The sequence below is a fragment of the Diadema setosum genome, chromosome 18 (genome assembly GCF_964275005.1).
Source record: "Diadema setosum chromosome 18, eeDiaSeto1, whole genome shotgun sequence".
Classification (NCBI taxonomy): Eukaryota; Metazoa; Echinodermata; class Echinoidea; order Diadematoida; family Diadematidae; genus Diadema; species Diadema setosum.
The window spans coordinates 20,782,470-20,798,417 of NC_092702.1; positions in this window are offsets into that span (position 1 = coordinate 20,782,470).

A 15,948-nucleotide genomic window follows, 5' to 3' on the forward strand; every position below is an offset into this window, starting at 1 on the left:
CCTGTGATGTATTGTTAGGGATAGGTACATGCATAGTTATCATATTTCATAGTCCAATAATATCGGAATTTTAAGTTTGCAGATTGATAATGTGATAAACAAATGATATTAGAGGTATAACTTGGGTGGAGGAATCAAAATGACACAAAATAGAATGGCAATCTTTGGAAAATACTGTTATTTTCAAGTATCTCTACTATAGCTACTGTTTTATGGCATTGTCACAGAAAAACAAAGGAAATAATAGGAAAAACATTTCAGGGCGATAATTACTTCACATTTTGCTCCTTCAGCAAATTTTAGCCAACAAACGCCCATTTTATACATTATAATATGGTTAATTGGAATTGGAACAGAAAAATATGCAAAATCTGACTGACATGGTTGTCAGTTTTATTGTTGCCATGGCAACCAGCAATATCAAATATAGCTAAACTATATATCAAAATGTTGGAAATAAGATTTTTTGGAAATAAGATTTTTGGAAAAGTCACCAAATTTGGTTAAAACTGGATTAAGGGCGAAGGAGTGGCGAATGAAAATCTGGTAGGGGGCACAATGTGCCCCCCCCCCCCCCCCTTGGGCTTTATAGGGTTAAAAGACGAGTTTTGTATTAAACAACAAATAGCAATTAGACCAAACAGTAATTGGACGAAATGATGACTAGACCAACTGGTATATATTAGACCAACTGATATTAAACAGTCTATTAGACCAACTGGCTGTAGACCAAGTTGTAATAGAGTGTAAACCGATCCGGACGATAGCCTCTTTGAAATGGTTGTTTGAAGGTTAAATATAAATTCAAAACGCGTCTTTTAATGTTACATGAGAAAAAGTACCAACGCACCCTTTCGGCAAAACCGGGGGGGGGGGGCTTTGGACGAAGGGTGGGGTTCCAGTCAACGCGACGCGACCCAACGCTCCCAACGCACCCTTTCGGCAAAACCGGGGGGGGGGGGGGGCTTTGGAAGAAGGGTGGTGTTCCCATTAACGCGACGCGCCACCACCCAACCCACCCTTTCGGCACAAGCCGACATGAAGGACCTAATAGTAAAAGTAAATTCTAAAGTTGGAACGGCTGGCGCCCATTATCGTCTTCGTAAGTCTGTAAATCCACTGAAAAAAAAAAAGCAAACATATAACTAAAGATTCCAATAAACGTTTGACAGTGATTTTCATACAGAATCGTTAAACGGCGCAGGGGGACAAGATCTGATCCAGCATAGTATATTTACATACCTTCAGGGGATGTTGTAGTCAAAGCAGCTGTTGAAACTTCTTCATCTGATGGTGGTTCAGGTGAGAAACAAGGTAAAGTATTGTATCCCCGATCAATATATAGATGTTTGCCGGATTGGCTACCTAATTATCTATTTTATTTGACGTGAGTATAGGACCTGTGTAATTATGCATGATAAATATAAGTAACGTCTTCACTGGGTCAAGCCTGTGCAGCGCCCCCAACGGGGTTAGGCCAATCCAAACATCGAACATCGAACGCCCGAATAACGTCTTTGTATTAAAAAGTATATAATTATTGAGTAAAATGTCTACAACAGAAGGTCGGAATGAAGACTTTCAACATCAGTTTTATTCAACTCAAGCTTTATTCTCCACTCATGGGGTAGAACACCCTCGTCAGCCAAAGACTGGTTTCAGATGGATCCATGCAGATTAGAAATGCAAACATGCATGCAGTATACATACATAATTCATTCATAGTTACGAATACAACGGAAGAATATGAATGTAATTCTAGACACAAAAGGACGAGGTTACAAACGCAGTTTTGAAACACAACATATTATTTAAAGATGGAAAAACACAAGGACATGCAATAATCAATGAAAATAAATGTTAAAGTTTGGAGCGGTCCGCGCCCATTAACGTCTTTGCAAGGCTGTAAATCCACTGAAAAAAAGATGCAACTAAACATTCCAATATTCGAAACATTATAAGACAATGATTTCTATACGGAATCAAGGAACGGCGCAGGGTAACAAGATCTGACTCAACCATACTATATTTACATGTACCTTCAGAGGATGTTGTAGTCAAAGCAGCTGTTGAAACCTCTTCATCTGGTGGTACAGCTAAGAAACAAGGTAAAGAAGGTAAAGCTTTATTCTCCACTCATGTAATGAAACACCCTCGTGAGGCAAAGACTGGTTTTAAGAGGGGTCCACAAAGGTTAGAAATGCAAACATGCATACAGTACATTATACATAATCTATTTACAGTTACAAACATAACGGAATAAAGTAATTTCAGACACAAAGAAAAAGATTACACAGTTTTGAAACACAACTTCTATTTAAAGGGGGAAAGGGGACATGTAAAAATAAAAATAGATTCTAAAGATTGGAACGGTTGGCGCCCATTAACGTCTTTGCAAGTCTTGTAGATCCACTGAAAGAAAAATACCCACATTATCAAAAATACCTTCAGAGGATGTTGCAGTCAAAGTAGATGTTGAAACTTCTTCATCTGGTGGTACAGCAAAGAAACAAGGTAAAGATATTGTATCCACGATCAATACGAAGCTGTTTACCGGATTGGCTATTTAATTATCTTTTTTAGCATGAGTATAGGACCTATATGTATCTCTGCATATTTGTGTGTATCTGTATATGTGTGTTAGTTTATTTGTCCGTCTGTTCATATCTATGATTGACAACGATTGCTTCAAGACGACATAATAATATGCTATACAAGTCACTGGTTCGTCACTTACACTAACACTTAATGCGACATTTACTTTGCAAATCAGACTCGGAACTATACCAGTTTATTAATGACCCCTTTTCTGTACGGCTGTCATCTTTTACATTATACTTTCTAGGAAATATTCAAAATAGTGCAATCAATACTTTGATATGATTGAGATGAACAGCTTAAAGAGGACTAATCTAAATCTTTTGAAACTTTGTGCAAAAAGCATCAAAACGAAACCTTAACTAGTCATGTTAGTTGTGAAAATTGCTTCGAAATCTCTTTTAAATTGTCTCAGAAATATAATTAGCTAGATATAAAATTGTTTGATTTTCGAATGCTCAAAACGTATTCAGCTCAACTTGTCAGCTGCCTTTTAAAAATTCATTCGCTTGAGGTATAATCTTCTATCACCGACAATTTCAAACACAAACGGAAAACAAATGTACTTCTCTCTGTCACAATCTGTCACAATCAATTTAGGAGCAAAAGATTATGACAATAATAGTAAGAAGTTAATTATACCACCTGTCAATAGCATAAAGATATCTCTTAATTTCTCAGATTAACTTTCCTCCCAAGATTACAGATAGTATCTAAATATAGAGACCTGTGTATAATGGACGCGGACAGCTCTTTATTTCTTTGAAGAAAGTCATCAATGTGAACTATTAGAAATATCATTTGCTTTGTTTATCCCATGCAAGATAGGAAGGTATAAACTTCAATGTATGTCATTTTGAACAATAGAATTAACTAACGTTAAAGTCGTATATGGTAAGATTCGACAGACGTTACTAGTGCATTACACATCGTTATCGCGCCTTAAAGATGTAGACCTTAAACGCACCATTTTTTTTTTCAGATATCTATATTACCTGTCACCCCTGTTTCGACAGAGTAGTAGCAGCGGTAGCCAGTCATTGTTTCCTCACACCAGCCTCCACCGCAAGGGTTGCTGAGGCAATCTGTAAGTTACCAGAATATCATTGGTTTTAGAGTTATAATGTACCGATGGTGGAAAGTAATAATGCCCTTGTTTTACGCTCTTTATTTGTTTATCTGTTTGTTTGTGGGGGCAGGGGATTCTGAGCATGTGTCAGTATTAGATGATCCCACTTGCGCTCTTTAGCTTAACTCCAGTACATTATTAAAAGGTCGCTTACCTGTATGCTTAGTCAGGACATGCAGGATATCAATTTTCAGTGCGATCGCTCTCGTTGATTTACTATGTAGTGATGTGTTATATCATTATGATAGGAATTCTTCGCATTTCCTTCAGCTCCCCCTACGCACACATAGGGTCAATGCTGCAGTCACAGATGGAACATTGAAGACATTTATTTCTACAACATACCTGGTATTAATAGGCATTCATACGGATACCGTCATTATGATATTTTGATTTGTAAGAGCTATAACGATATGAATGTTTCTGTTTATGTTAATACCCCAGCCGAACGGGTAAAAATGGTACTGGCATTCAGAGCATTCATATATGCTAGCAGGAAACATACGTAGTATAGTAAGACGGTAAAAGAATAATGAAGGTCTTATGTCTTTGCGTGTATATAGAGTACGTCTACGAGCGGTAGGGATTAACTGCTGCGTCTATACTGCCTTGCATTAATCAGTTGCACTGAAATACCCAATACACAGATATAGACATGTTTGTATATTATTCACAATATATTTCTATTCATATTACTGTACCTTGTATTTAGTACAGTATATATATATATATATAGTTCGTATAACAATACCCTTCATATCACGATTGCCACTAAAAACCATTCGTAGGAGCTATATTTTTGTTCGTGTGGTTGCGTGTCTTTTTAATTTTAAGTGATGAATTCAATCGCTCGCTTGTTTCTCTTCGCTGGCAAACGCATTTATTTGATGGCAAAATCCATTAATAATATATCTTATTCCCAAGGATCAATCTTTGCACAGGGAGTCACAAACAGCGTAACAGTGAAACAGACTGTAATATGCTAAAGTCTTACACAATCCCTTTGGTCATAATACAATCCATCATAAAACTTTAATATACAACGGTATTAGGATATTAATATTTAAGTTCTTTTCCACGGAAAGAAAGAGAGCGCAATCCTTTGTAAATACGAAATGAAGCCGTTGCTGAGAGTGCGAGCGTGAGGGAAAAGAAAGTGTTTTCAATGACATTATCACTGATTACATACATTCATACAATTATACAGATACATTTTACTTTTCCCGGATAGTTCCTTTAGTGTTGTCACCACCGTCTAACACAGAGTCTTGCTACAAATGTATATACTATTATTCTAATAAACATGTTGCAATAAGTGAATATATAGAATGAGTGGTTCAGAGAATTGCAACTACTACTCACAATTCTCTTGTCCAAAGACACTACCTCTTAGCTGGTTTCGAAGTTGGTATATTTTTTGTTTGGAAGTCAAAATGAATGAATAGTTTGAATGGTTTATTGATCATCAAACTCCGCCGTCGAATGGCTGAATTGCGTCTGATGTACAGACAAACAAATGAATTACATAATTATACAAAACACGAACAAAATCGCCCACAACCATTACGACGACAACAACAACAAACCAACAAATCATCAGTACATTAATAGTGGCAATACATACAGGTATATAGATCATAATTACAACAAAGGCAGAGTTGAGTGAAAAAAAAAAATCAAATCTGGTTTACATATTATGTACCTTATATCCTCCATTATTGAGAGGAGGGAGTCTTATCCACTTTAGTACAGTACTACATTTCAAATTGCCTATAAAACTACTGAACTGCTTGGGTATAAACTGGAGAGACATTTACGCTGATCTTTTTCTGACCTTTGACAGGATTCACTATTTGTTATTATACAATACCTCATTCTGTGATGAATTGCATGAAATCTTGATGTCGCGTCTTGTGTCGTACATGTATATGTCTGAACGTTGACAGCAGAACTATAATTTCTGCTATTCAATAATCAAATCGTGGCAGCAAAGTATACTGTCACTTATCTTCAGTATTTGAATATTCGTGATCAGGCTTGGTATTTTTTCTCAATGTATTCGTTTTCTCAGTTCTCATCTAGTTGATTGAATAATGTGAGGTATCGTTTTATCTACAGAAAAGAATCGATATCTATATAGAGAATGTTCAATCTTGTTAATCTGCTTGGGCTATCTTGAAGAGAGGTAAAAGAGTAGGTGTCGAAGGCAAAGAAAAGGTGATTTCAGTGGTGGATAGTTCAAAATAGGAGATAGGAAAGAAGATAAAAGAGGAGGAGAAAGAGAAAGAAGGCGAAGACAAAAAAAAAACCACACACACACGAAAAAAAAACGGACGAACAAACAAATAAACAAAACAACCCCCCCCCCCCCGGAAGAACAAGTATAATATATGAATGTACCTCGAGTTCGACAGATTCTCTGACCCGCTGGTGCAATGCCAAGCCTGCTTTGCCTTTGGCAGGGGCGAGTAGGTGACCATGGAATCAACTTTGGGATGGTATTACCCTTGCAGCGGCGAACCATCGGTAGAGTGTAGTTGAGACCGTAGCCGTCATCGAACGATGAACTACATGTGTCTTTTGTGCTACTACATTCCGATATTTTGTCTGATGGGAACCGAAATAAAATGACACACACAAAAAACAACAACACAAAAACATGCACACAATTTGATAAACAGAGATGACCTTTTTTTTTTTTTTTCTAAACGGGAACAATTTCTTTCTTTCTTTATTCATTTATTCATTCATTCAGTCTCATTTCAATTACGTATAGGGCGATTCAGACAGAGGACCTGCTTTACAACAGAGTCATGTGACATTATGATATATTGCATAATTGTAGGTTTTAGCAATATTGGCCATGACTACCGCATAATACTATAAAACAGATGCAACGACCATAGACGCATTTAAACTTGGAAGTATCACATCAAAGGATGAAACCAATTTGGAATAGCCAAAAAAAAAAAGAAGCTATATTTGTATATAGATACATATTTTTTATATGAATAATAAATGAAATGAAAAGAAAACATCAACATCGAAAAACAGATTTTTCTTATTTAGCAGAAACCATTTAGGTTGAAATGTTTTTCATTTTCACATTAATTCATCAATTTTATCATTTATATAATTCTATTCAGTTTCTTTGTAAAATGCGCAGGATAGCCTCGTTCAGAGACGAAATGTCTAATTTACAACAGAATCTTGTGACACTAAAATACATTACATAACCATTTCTTTTTAGCAATATGGGCAATTAATGAACACCCATAAAACATTATAACAGAAGAAACATTAAAACGTGTTTATTATTGTCGCAGCTATAATGAAACACAACTCAACTCGGATGTGTTATAAGAACAAACCCATTGGGTTAAAAAAAAAAAATTAGGGTAAAAGTATTGCATGAATAAACTATATTTAAAAAAAAAATGAGTATGATAAACAAAACATGTAACAACATCAATTGAAACGAAGATAATAAACGACCACTATGTTTGCAAGAAACTCGAACTTGAACTTGAACTTGAACTTGAAACTACACGCAAAAAATGAAACAGCAGCAATAAAACTTCTCCCTGCTAATTCAAGGCTAGCAGTATACGTTTTATGGAAAGCGCGGTACAGCTTTGAATACAAAAAGTACAAAAAGTAAATAGGAAAACATGGATTGCATTTTAAGGTTGCGAATTTCACATTTCACGTTTGCAGGTGTTAAGAGTCTGTTAATGCTGAACATAACTGGCATTTTGTTTAAAAAAACACAAGCAAGCATGCAAAATATGAAAAAGATCGCATTTCATAATCAGGTTTTGGATTTGAGATATACTTGTAAAACGGATTATGTCACAGCGTATCTGGCGTCAAATTTCATGTGGTTATTAGGAACAACATGGTGTAGATATGTCGGTGCAGATCCATTCTTGATTTTATCAATCGAGACGCATTGATGGTACTCGATTCTTTGCTTCTGTGAAATATGCATCAGATGAGTGTTTTGGACATAAAACTGATGGGCGTGCAGACAGAAGACGACAGTAAGCCAAGTATAGTTGCAATTGTAATCTAATGAACAGTTCTCTCAAAGACTAGAAAACAGAAGTGAAATGGGTCTGTAATTTGGCAGGTCACTCGAGCACTTTCCTTTGGGGAAATGGAATATTTTTGAAAGCTAATGACCATTTGTGGCCGGTCTCTGAAGAGGTTTAGCTACATTATTAGTTCCTATCACATTCAAAAGGCGTTGGTGACAGTCTAATCCATTAAAGCTTCAGTTGCATTGTCATTTTGAGCGGGTTAATTCCTTTGGACAAAGGAGATACTCAATACACCACTCAGGGAAGTACATCATTTTGTAATATTATATTGTAACAAAGTGGTGTCATGATAGTGCGTGTACGCACGTTCTCTTAGATGATATAGGTACGGACGGGGCGTGCGTTTACAGCACGCAGTATGAATAAGAGTCTGTACGGCAACTGACAAAAGGCAGTTGCGTTCTAGCCACGGCCGGGTAAAGACAGTGTTTGGGTCGTCCGTATACAAGCAGTTGGTGAGATTGCGAAGGGCCGAGGGCCACCCCGCGAGATACTTTCCGATGTGTTATTCGCCCCTCTCCGAAAATAAAGGCAAGTAAAGTGCTTGTGACATATACAATTCAATCACCGGTGTGTTTATTTGTGATATATTTTACGTACGAATGCGGTGATGTATGAGAGGGAGTTGAGTTCTTCAAGTATGCCAAGACAGGAGAGTCCCGACCTCGATCACAACGGTCCCGGTTGTGTTACATTTGGTGGCAGCGGTGGGATCTGTCAGGCATATTGAGGGATTTTGATTGTATTAGTTCATATCGTTTGCAAGATTTTCCGATCTTACTCAAATTTCGTTATTCACTTCATTTACACGACGCCTAAAGGCGCTGTCACCGACGTGTGCAATCTATTGCGTTAACTACAAGTCGCCGTAAAGCCTAGTCACCTACGTAGTAGGCAAAGGTGTCTTCACCTCTACGTTGCATTAGACGCCTCTTCACCTACTCACCACCTGCAGGCGCCTCTTCACCTACACACCACCTGCAGGCGCCTCTTCACCTACACATCACCTGCGGGCGCCTATTTACCTACACGTCACCTGCAGGCGCCTCTTCACTTGTACACGCCACCTGCAGGCGCTACACCTTCATCTACATGTCACCTGCAGGCGCTACAGCTGTGCCTACACGTCACCTTCGGGCGCTAAAAATTCATCCATAGACGTCCAGGGCAGGAGTTAACTCTACCTACAGGGCACCCTTAGGCTCACAGGTGCCTTTGGTACTCCATCGTCTTCAGGTGTCATCATCTCATCGCTTGTATACGAGCATTCCAGTTTCATTCCAGTTTCGTCAGGTTGCTTCACTACATTTTTTGCAGGCGGTTGTACTTCTACAGCAAGAAAAGCAAAGCCGTTGACAATGGCGGAAAATTCAGCTCTAGATCCTCAAGAAGAACTTGACATGCTGGCAGCAGAAGTCCAGCGAGGTGATGAAGAATTGCAACACTCTCGAGATAAGAATCAACTGCTGCTGGAACAAAATCGTCTCCTACGTGAAAAGCTGGAACGATTGGAAATGGAGCAATCAACCGTCGAATTTCCGAGGGTACGTGAACGAGAACGGACACCTACTGCGAGCATATTTGACGACGGTGTCCTAGCGGACGAGAGACCTATCTCTCCGATGTTTGAACAGCATCGAGGACCTCCCGTTTCTTCTCGCGGTTGGGAAAAGACATCGACAGGTTTAAGGATGCCGACACATAGCAGAAGACCGCAACCACGTCAAGCAGACAAACCTCACCACATGGAAAGACAGGTTTCTGATGCGACAAGAGTAGTTGCACAAGAAAGAAAACTTGACGAACCACACTTCGCACACACAACACCTTCAAAACCTAATATCATTCCGGACAGATTCGATGGGAAAACTCCTTGGAATGAATATATCGGCCATTTTGAAGCATGTCGAATGGCAAATGCTTGGGATGATGCCCAGGCGAAAGTGTTCTTGGTTGCCAGCCTTAGGGGGCCTGCCCTGAAAACCCTCGGCGGGAAGATAAGTGAAACATCAGGCTTTTCATATCACGAACTGGTGGGCCTTCTAGAAAAGCGTTTCGGTCCCGGACAGCTAGCCGAGAACTATCTACTTGAACTCCGATACCGCCGTCAAGGGCCAAGAGAGACAATTCAGGAGTTGGGCCAAGCGGTAAGAGAATTGTCCATGCTCGCCTATCCTGAATTACCGGAGGAAGCACAGGATCGTCTTGCGAGAACCCACTTTACGGAAGCAATCGAGGATCAGTCTGTCAGAGAGGGAGTCTTCCGTTCCAAGCCTACTTCGCTGGACGAAGCCATTCAGGCTGCACTGGCGACCGACAATTTCTACAGATTGGAGGAACAGAGGACTGGAAGGAGATATAAACAATCCAGAGTCCTGGAAAGGAACTCAATGACAGAGATAGACGAGCTGAGACAGGAACTGAAGTGGATCAGAGAAAGACTAGAGTCCAAACCACAAGCAAACAGGGGGTGGACAGGACAGCCGGGATGGAGCACACCAGGAACAGATCGGAGGTGCTTTAAGTGCCATGAGAAAGGGCATTTCCAACGAGACTGCCCGCAAAAGACAGGAAACAAGTTGAAGGAAGAACAGGTCAAAAATTCGGGAAACGAGGATCAGCCGACTCAGAGGCCCGAGAGGAGGCTGGATCAGAATTAGGGGCCAACAAATACCGTGACACAATGAATGAGTTGCCAACAGTACCAGAGATACAACCAACTGTTCGAACACGACCCGACGTGGCTCGCAGTGGCCTTTTCGTTGAAGTGGAAGTACGGGGTATCAAGACAATGCTACTGGTAGACACTGGTGCTACCGACACGATATTGTCGTCCACGCTGTATCACCGTATTCCTAGAGTAAAAAGGCCACATTTGAATACCAACATCTCAGGAGTTAGGAACGCAGATGGTAGTGAGCTTTCAACACTAGGAAGTGGTTGGATCGAACTTCGAATAGGGGCTTGTATCTCGTCATTGCAAGTTGTTTTCGGTAACACTGGCCAAATCGATGGAATACTCGGTATGGACTTCCTCCTACAAAACCAGGCAAGTTTAGATTTGAAGTCCAAGGAATTGAACCTGAAGGGCGAGAGAATCAGATGCACCAACGGACAAGGAACATCGTTCTGTGCAAGGGTAGTAGTTGGGGAAACTACCAGAATACCTGCTGGACACGAGGCACTAATTTCAGGTCACGTGAGATCTAGCAAGGTCAGGACAGGCCTTGGTCTGATTGAGCCTGCGCACAATGAACTAGCTCGGAAAGGAATATTAGTGGCACGTGTACTAGTTGAGGCCGAAGATACGACCCTGCCTATCCGAGTCTACAACCCAAGTAACAAAGAATGCGTTGTTAAGCGGGGTACCCTTGCTGGATTCGTCACTCCTGTTACTGATGTTGAAGAGAAACAGACACAACCTACAGATGCCGGAATGATTGAAGAGGTGCCTGATCATCTAAGAGACCTCTACGAACGGGCCAAACAAGGAATCGAAGGAACACACCACAAAGATATCGCAAAACTCCTATGTGAATATCAGGATGTGTTTGCAGAATCTGACGTAGACATCGGGCGCACGAACAGAGTGCGACATGGAATTAACACAGGGGATCACCCACCTCTCAAGGAACGCCCCAGAAGATTTCCTCCAAAGGAACAAGATGAAATCGATCGTCAAATCAAACAATTGCTAGACACTGGCATGATCGAGCCTTCTGATAGCCCGTGGGCTTCCAATGTTGTATTGGTGAATAAGAAGGATGGCACGAAAAGGTTTTGCATTGACTACCGGCGTCTAAACAAGATCACGATCAAAGATGCATATCCCATTCCAAGAATAGACGATTCGTTGGATGCCCTTGGAGGATCGAAATGGTTTTCAACCCTCGATCTTGCCTCGGGCTACTGGCAGGTCGAGCTTGACGATGACGCGAAGAAAAAGTCGGCATTCGTTGTGAGAGGAGGTCTGTATTGTTGGAACGTAATGCCCTTTGGCCTTGCGAATGCGCCCTCCACTTTCGAAAGGTTGATGGAGCGTGTCTTGTCCGGGCTACACTGGGATCTTCTCTTGGTCTATTTGGACGATATCATCGTATATGCCAAGACCGTCGAAGAGGAACTACATCGTTTGGCGACAGTCTTCCAGCGCTTGAGAGAGTCCGGTCTAAAACTCAAGGCAAAAAAGTGTCACTTGTTCAAGGAAAGTGTCCTTTACCTAGGTCACATCGTTTCAGCCCAAGGAATAGCCACGGACCCAGAGAAGGTCAGAGCGGTTAAAGAATGGCCAACCCCCACTACTGTGAAGGAAGTTCAAAGTTTTTTGGGGCTTGCGTCATATTACCGCCGATTCATCGCAGGATTCTCCAACATCGCTCGCCCTCTACACAGACTGACCGAGAAAGGTCAACCATTTACATGGACCGAAGCTTGCGAGGCTGCTTTCACAGAGTTGAAAGCACGATTACAAGAGGCGCCAATTTTGGCGTACCCAATTCCTGACTGTGAGTACATCTTAGACACTGACGCTAGTAACGAGGGCATAGGAGCCGTGCTTTCGCAGGTGATCGATGGGAAGGAAAGAGTCATTTCCTATGCTAGCAGGGCCCTTAACAAAGCCGAGAAGAACTATTGTACAACCCGCAAGGAATTACTGGCTGTCGTTGTCTTCCTGAAACAGTTCCGGCCGTATGTTTATGGCCAACGGACGACAATCAGGACGGACCATGGAGCTCTCACCTGGCTTCTGAACTTCCGAGATGTCCAAGGCCAGATGGCTAGATGGCTCCAAGTCATCTCGGAGTATGACCTTGACATTGTGCATCGTGCGGGGAGGTCACATGCGAACGCTGACAGTCTTTCCAGGCGACCGTGCAGGGATTGTACACAGTGCGATAACATCAAAGGAGATTGTCCTCAGCCAAACACAAAACATAGGGAGAGCCCGGTACCAAACTCAGAATTCCACCAGCAGGTAAAGGCAGTCCACGTGGAGCCCTCCATCACACTCTCTGATTTCAGAGAAGCACAACTTGCTGACGACACGATCAGATGGGTAGTCGAGTGTAAAGAAAAGGAGGGTATCCGGCCAGACTGGTCCAATGTCGAATCGCAATCGAACATCGCAAAGTCGTACTGGCGTATGTGGGACCAATTGGGAATGATACGAGGCGTCCTCCATCGACGTTGGGAATCCGACAGTGGAGATGTCATACAGTGGAAGGTTATTCTTCCAGAGAAGTACCGGAAGCAAGTAGTGGCAGAACTGCATGCCGGTCATACAGGAGGGCACTTGGGGTCTAAGAAAACAATCGCAAAAGTTCGCCTGAGGTATCACTGGCCAAAAATGGATGCAGACGTAAGATCAATCATTCGTATGTGCAACACGTGTGCCAGCAAGAAGTCTCCTGTCAGAACAAGATGCGCACCTCTACAACAACGATCAGTCGGGATGCCCATGGAACGTGTTGCCTTGGACGTCGTTGGTCCCTTTCCAGAAACAGAGAGAGGCAACAAATATCTGCTAGTTGTAGGGGACTACTTCACAAAATGGGTAGAGGTATATCCCATCCCGGATCAAACGGCTAAGACAGTGGCTGAGAAATTTGTCCATGAATTTGTATGCAGATTCGGAGTGCCGCAGGTATTGCACTCAGACCAAGGACGAAATTTCGAATCTCAAGTGTTTGCAGAGATGTGCTCTATCCTGGGAATCGACAAAACTCGCACAACGCCCTACAACCCGAAATCTGACGGGTTCATAGAAAGGTTTAACCGTACACTCGTATCAATGGTGTCCATGATGATTGACCCGACCAGAAAGCAGCGTGACTGGGACGAACAAGTTCCCCTGGCCGTATTTGGCTATCGATCCTCACCCCAGGAATCAACAGGAGAGTCACCAAATATGTTGATGTTAGGTCGTGAGGTACATCTCCCCATTGATCTTACTATGGAAGCGACCAGAGTAGACGAAGAAATTGACCCCGAAATGAAGTCGGACTATGCGTACGAGCTGAGAAAGAAGATGAGAACAGCACATCAAAGAGCTAGAGTGAATTTAGCTAAAGCAGCTAGACACCAGAAACGGACATATGACAAGACAGCAGAAAAGGATGGCTTACAAGTAGGGAAATTCGTGTGGTACTTCAACCCCGCAAAGACAAAGGGATTGTCTCCGAAACTACAGCGAAGATGGAAAGGGCCATATCTCGTGACACATAAGCTCTCCGACGTCGTGTACAGACTTCAAATGAAACCCAATGGCAAAATGGTAGTTGTTCACTCAGACCGGTTGAAGCCGTATCAAGGGGAACCGTTAGAATCCTGGATCGAAGAGCCGGAAGTAGAAACAAGCTACCTTCCCGGCGAGAAGGATGAGACAGAGGAAGAGATCAGAGAGGATATTCCGACGTCACCAGACGCCGAATTGGAAACGATACCCCCTGACCAAGAATCCGAACCGAATATCCCCACCCCAGCGCCTAGGCGAATGCCTATCCCGGCACCACGTCGAAACCCTCCAAGGCAGAGGATGGCCCCAAAACGATTGGGTTTTTGAAATGTGATGAATAAATGCGATGTTTGTGTTCCTTTTAGCTTACAAGTATAATACGTAGGTTGGGTTTTTTAATTGAAGGAACCAGCCTTGGTCCTTTCTTTCTGTTTTGATGCAGGTTCCCACGTTTCACTATGGGTGGAAACTTCAAGTGTTACACGTGCCAACAGTACTTCGGCCACCACCGAAGTCTCCAGAGACACATCGAAAGTCAGCATAGGCATCCGAGGCGTTTTGAGTGCCGCGAATGCAACCGAAGCTATGGAAGGATCGACAACCTCCGCGCCCATGAAAAGACACATCGCGACGTGCTAGCAGAGAAGAGTCCAACGGGTAGAGGGAGGAGCCCCCATAGGAAAAGTCCCCATAGGAGGACCCCCAGAAGCCGGAGTCCGCGGAGGAGAAGCAGCCCACTGCAGAAGACTCGCGAGACTGGGGAGCAGAAGAGACTGGGTCGGTCTACAGCGACCCCAAAGCCAACACGGGAGGAGTCAGGCACGAGGGAGCGGCCCTCGAACGTCGACCAAACCGGAGATGCCGGCCCGGATGACGGATGTGGAGACCAGCTTGTGATCGGAGTGTCGCCCATTACCCGGCAGTATGTTGAAGAGGGGGGCAAAACACCTCTCTCTGGCAAGGCAAGGGGAATGTGGGCGCAACGAGAGGCGGAACAACGGGCGGCGGATAGCACATCCGAGGATGCCACGGAGTCAGATGGCCCCGGCGATGTGCTTCCTGTGCTCCAAACTGACATCAGACGTGTCCAACTCGGGAAAGACATCGGGAGCCTTGAGGCGCATCACATGTTGATGGGACTGCCTGTTAGAGTAAGGGAGAACAGTACCTACACATGGTACGGCGCCCAGGGCATGAAAGTATTCCAGGAGGAAAAGGAGAGGGAGTACAGGATGGTTATGCACAACTCCGCTGAAGGCAACCGGCAAACCAGCGGCACCACCAAACTTCACAAAGTCCACCGGGGGGAAATAGATGTGCCACTCACCACAGACGACCTGGAAGAAGAATGCAAAGGGAGGGTGAAAAGCATCAAACAAACAGTGAAGAGGGAGACCTTTCAGGAGGGAATCCTCGTCTGCCAAGAGGAAACCATCACGGACTTCGAAGTGGACCTGGAGGCCAGATTCCTGACAAAGGACTGCCGTTAAGTTCAGCGTGTTATGAATTTGAAAAGCTGTAGTTAATTTTACTCAACCTTATGATTTGTGAATAGAGAACACAAGAGCCTTTTCGGAGTAGCGAAATCGAGAATAAAGTACATGTATGTTCCAATTTGTGTATTTTCTCGGCCAAAGTGAGACAATATAACATGTTCTATCATGACAGTATAGCAATGATAAGGATTGTTTAAGTCGTGAGATCAGATACAAGGAAAGTTGAAAACGTTGATTATTTGTAACTGCAATGTTTATGCTGGTTAAGTATTGGAGGTCAGAGAGTTATGTCTTAAGATACCCTCTATCACAGGATATTACAGGTCTGAAGGAAAGGGTTGTAATTGAAGAGTGTTTTTTTTTAGCTTTTTGAGTTAGAGTACTGAT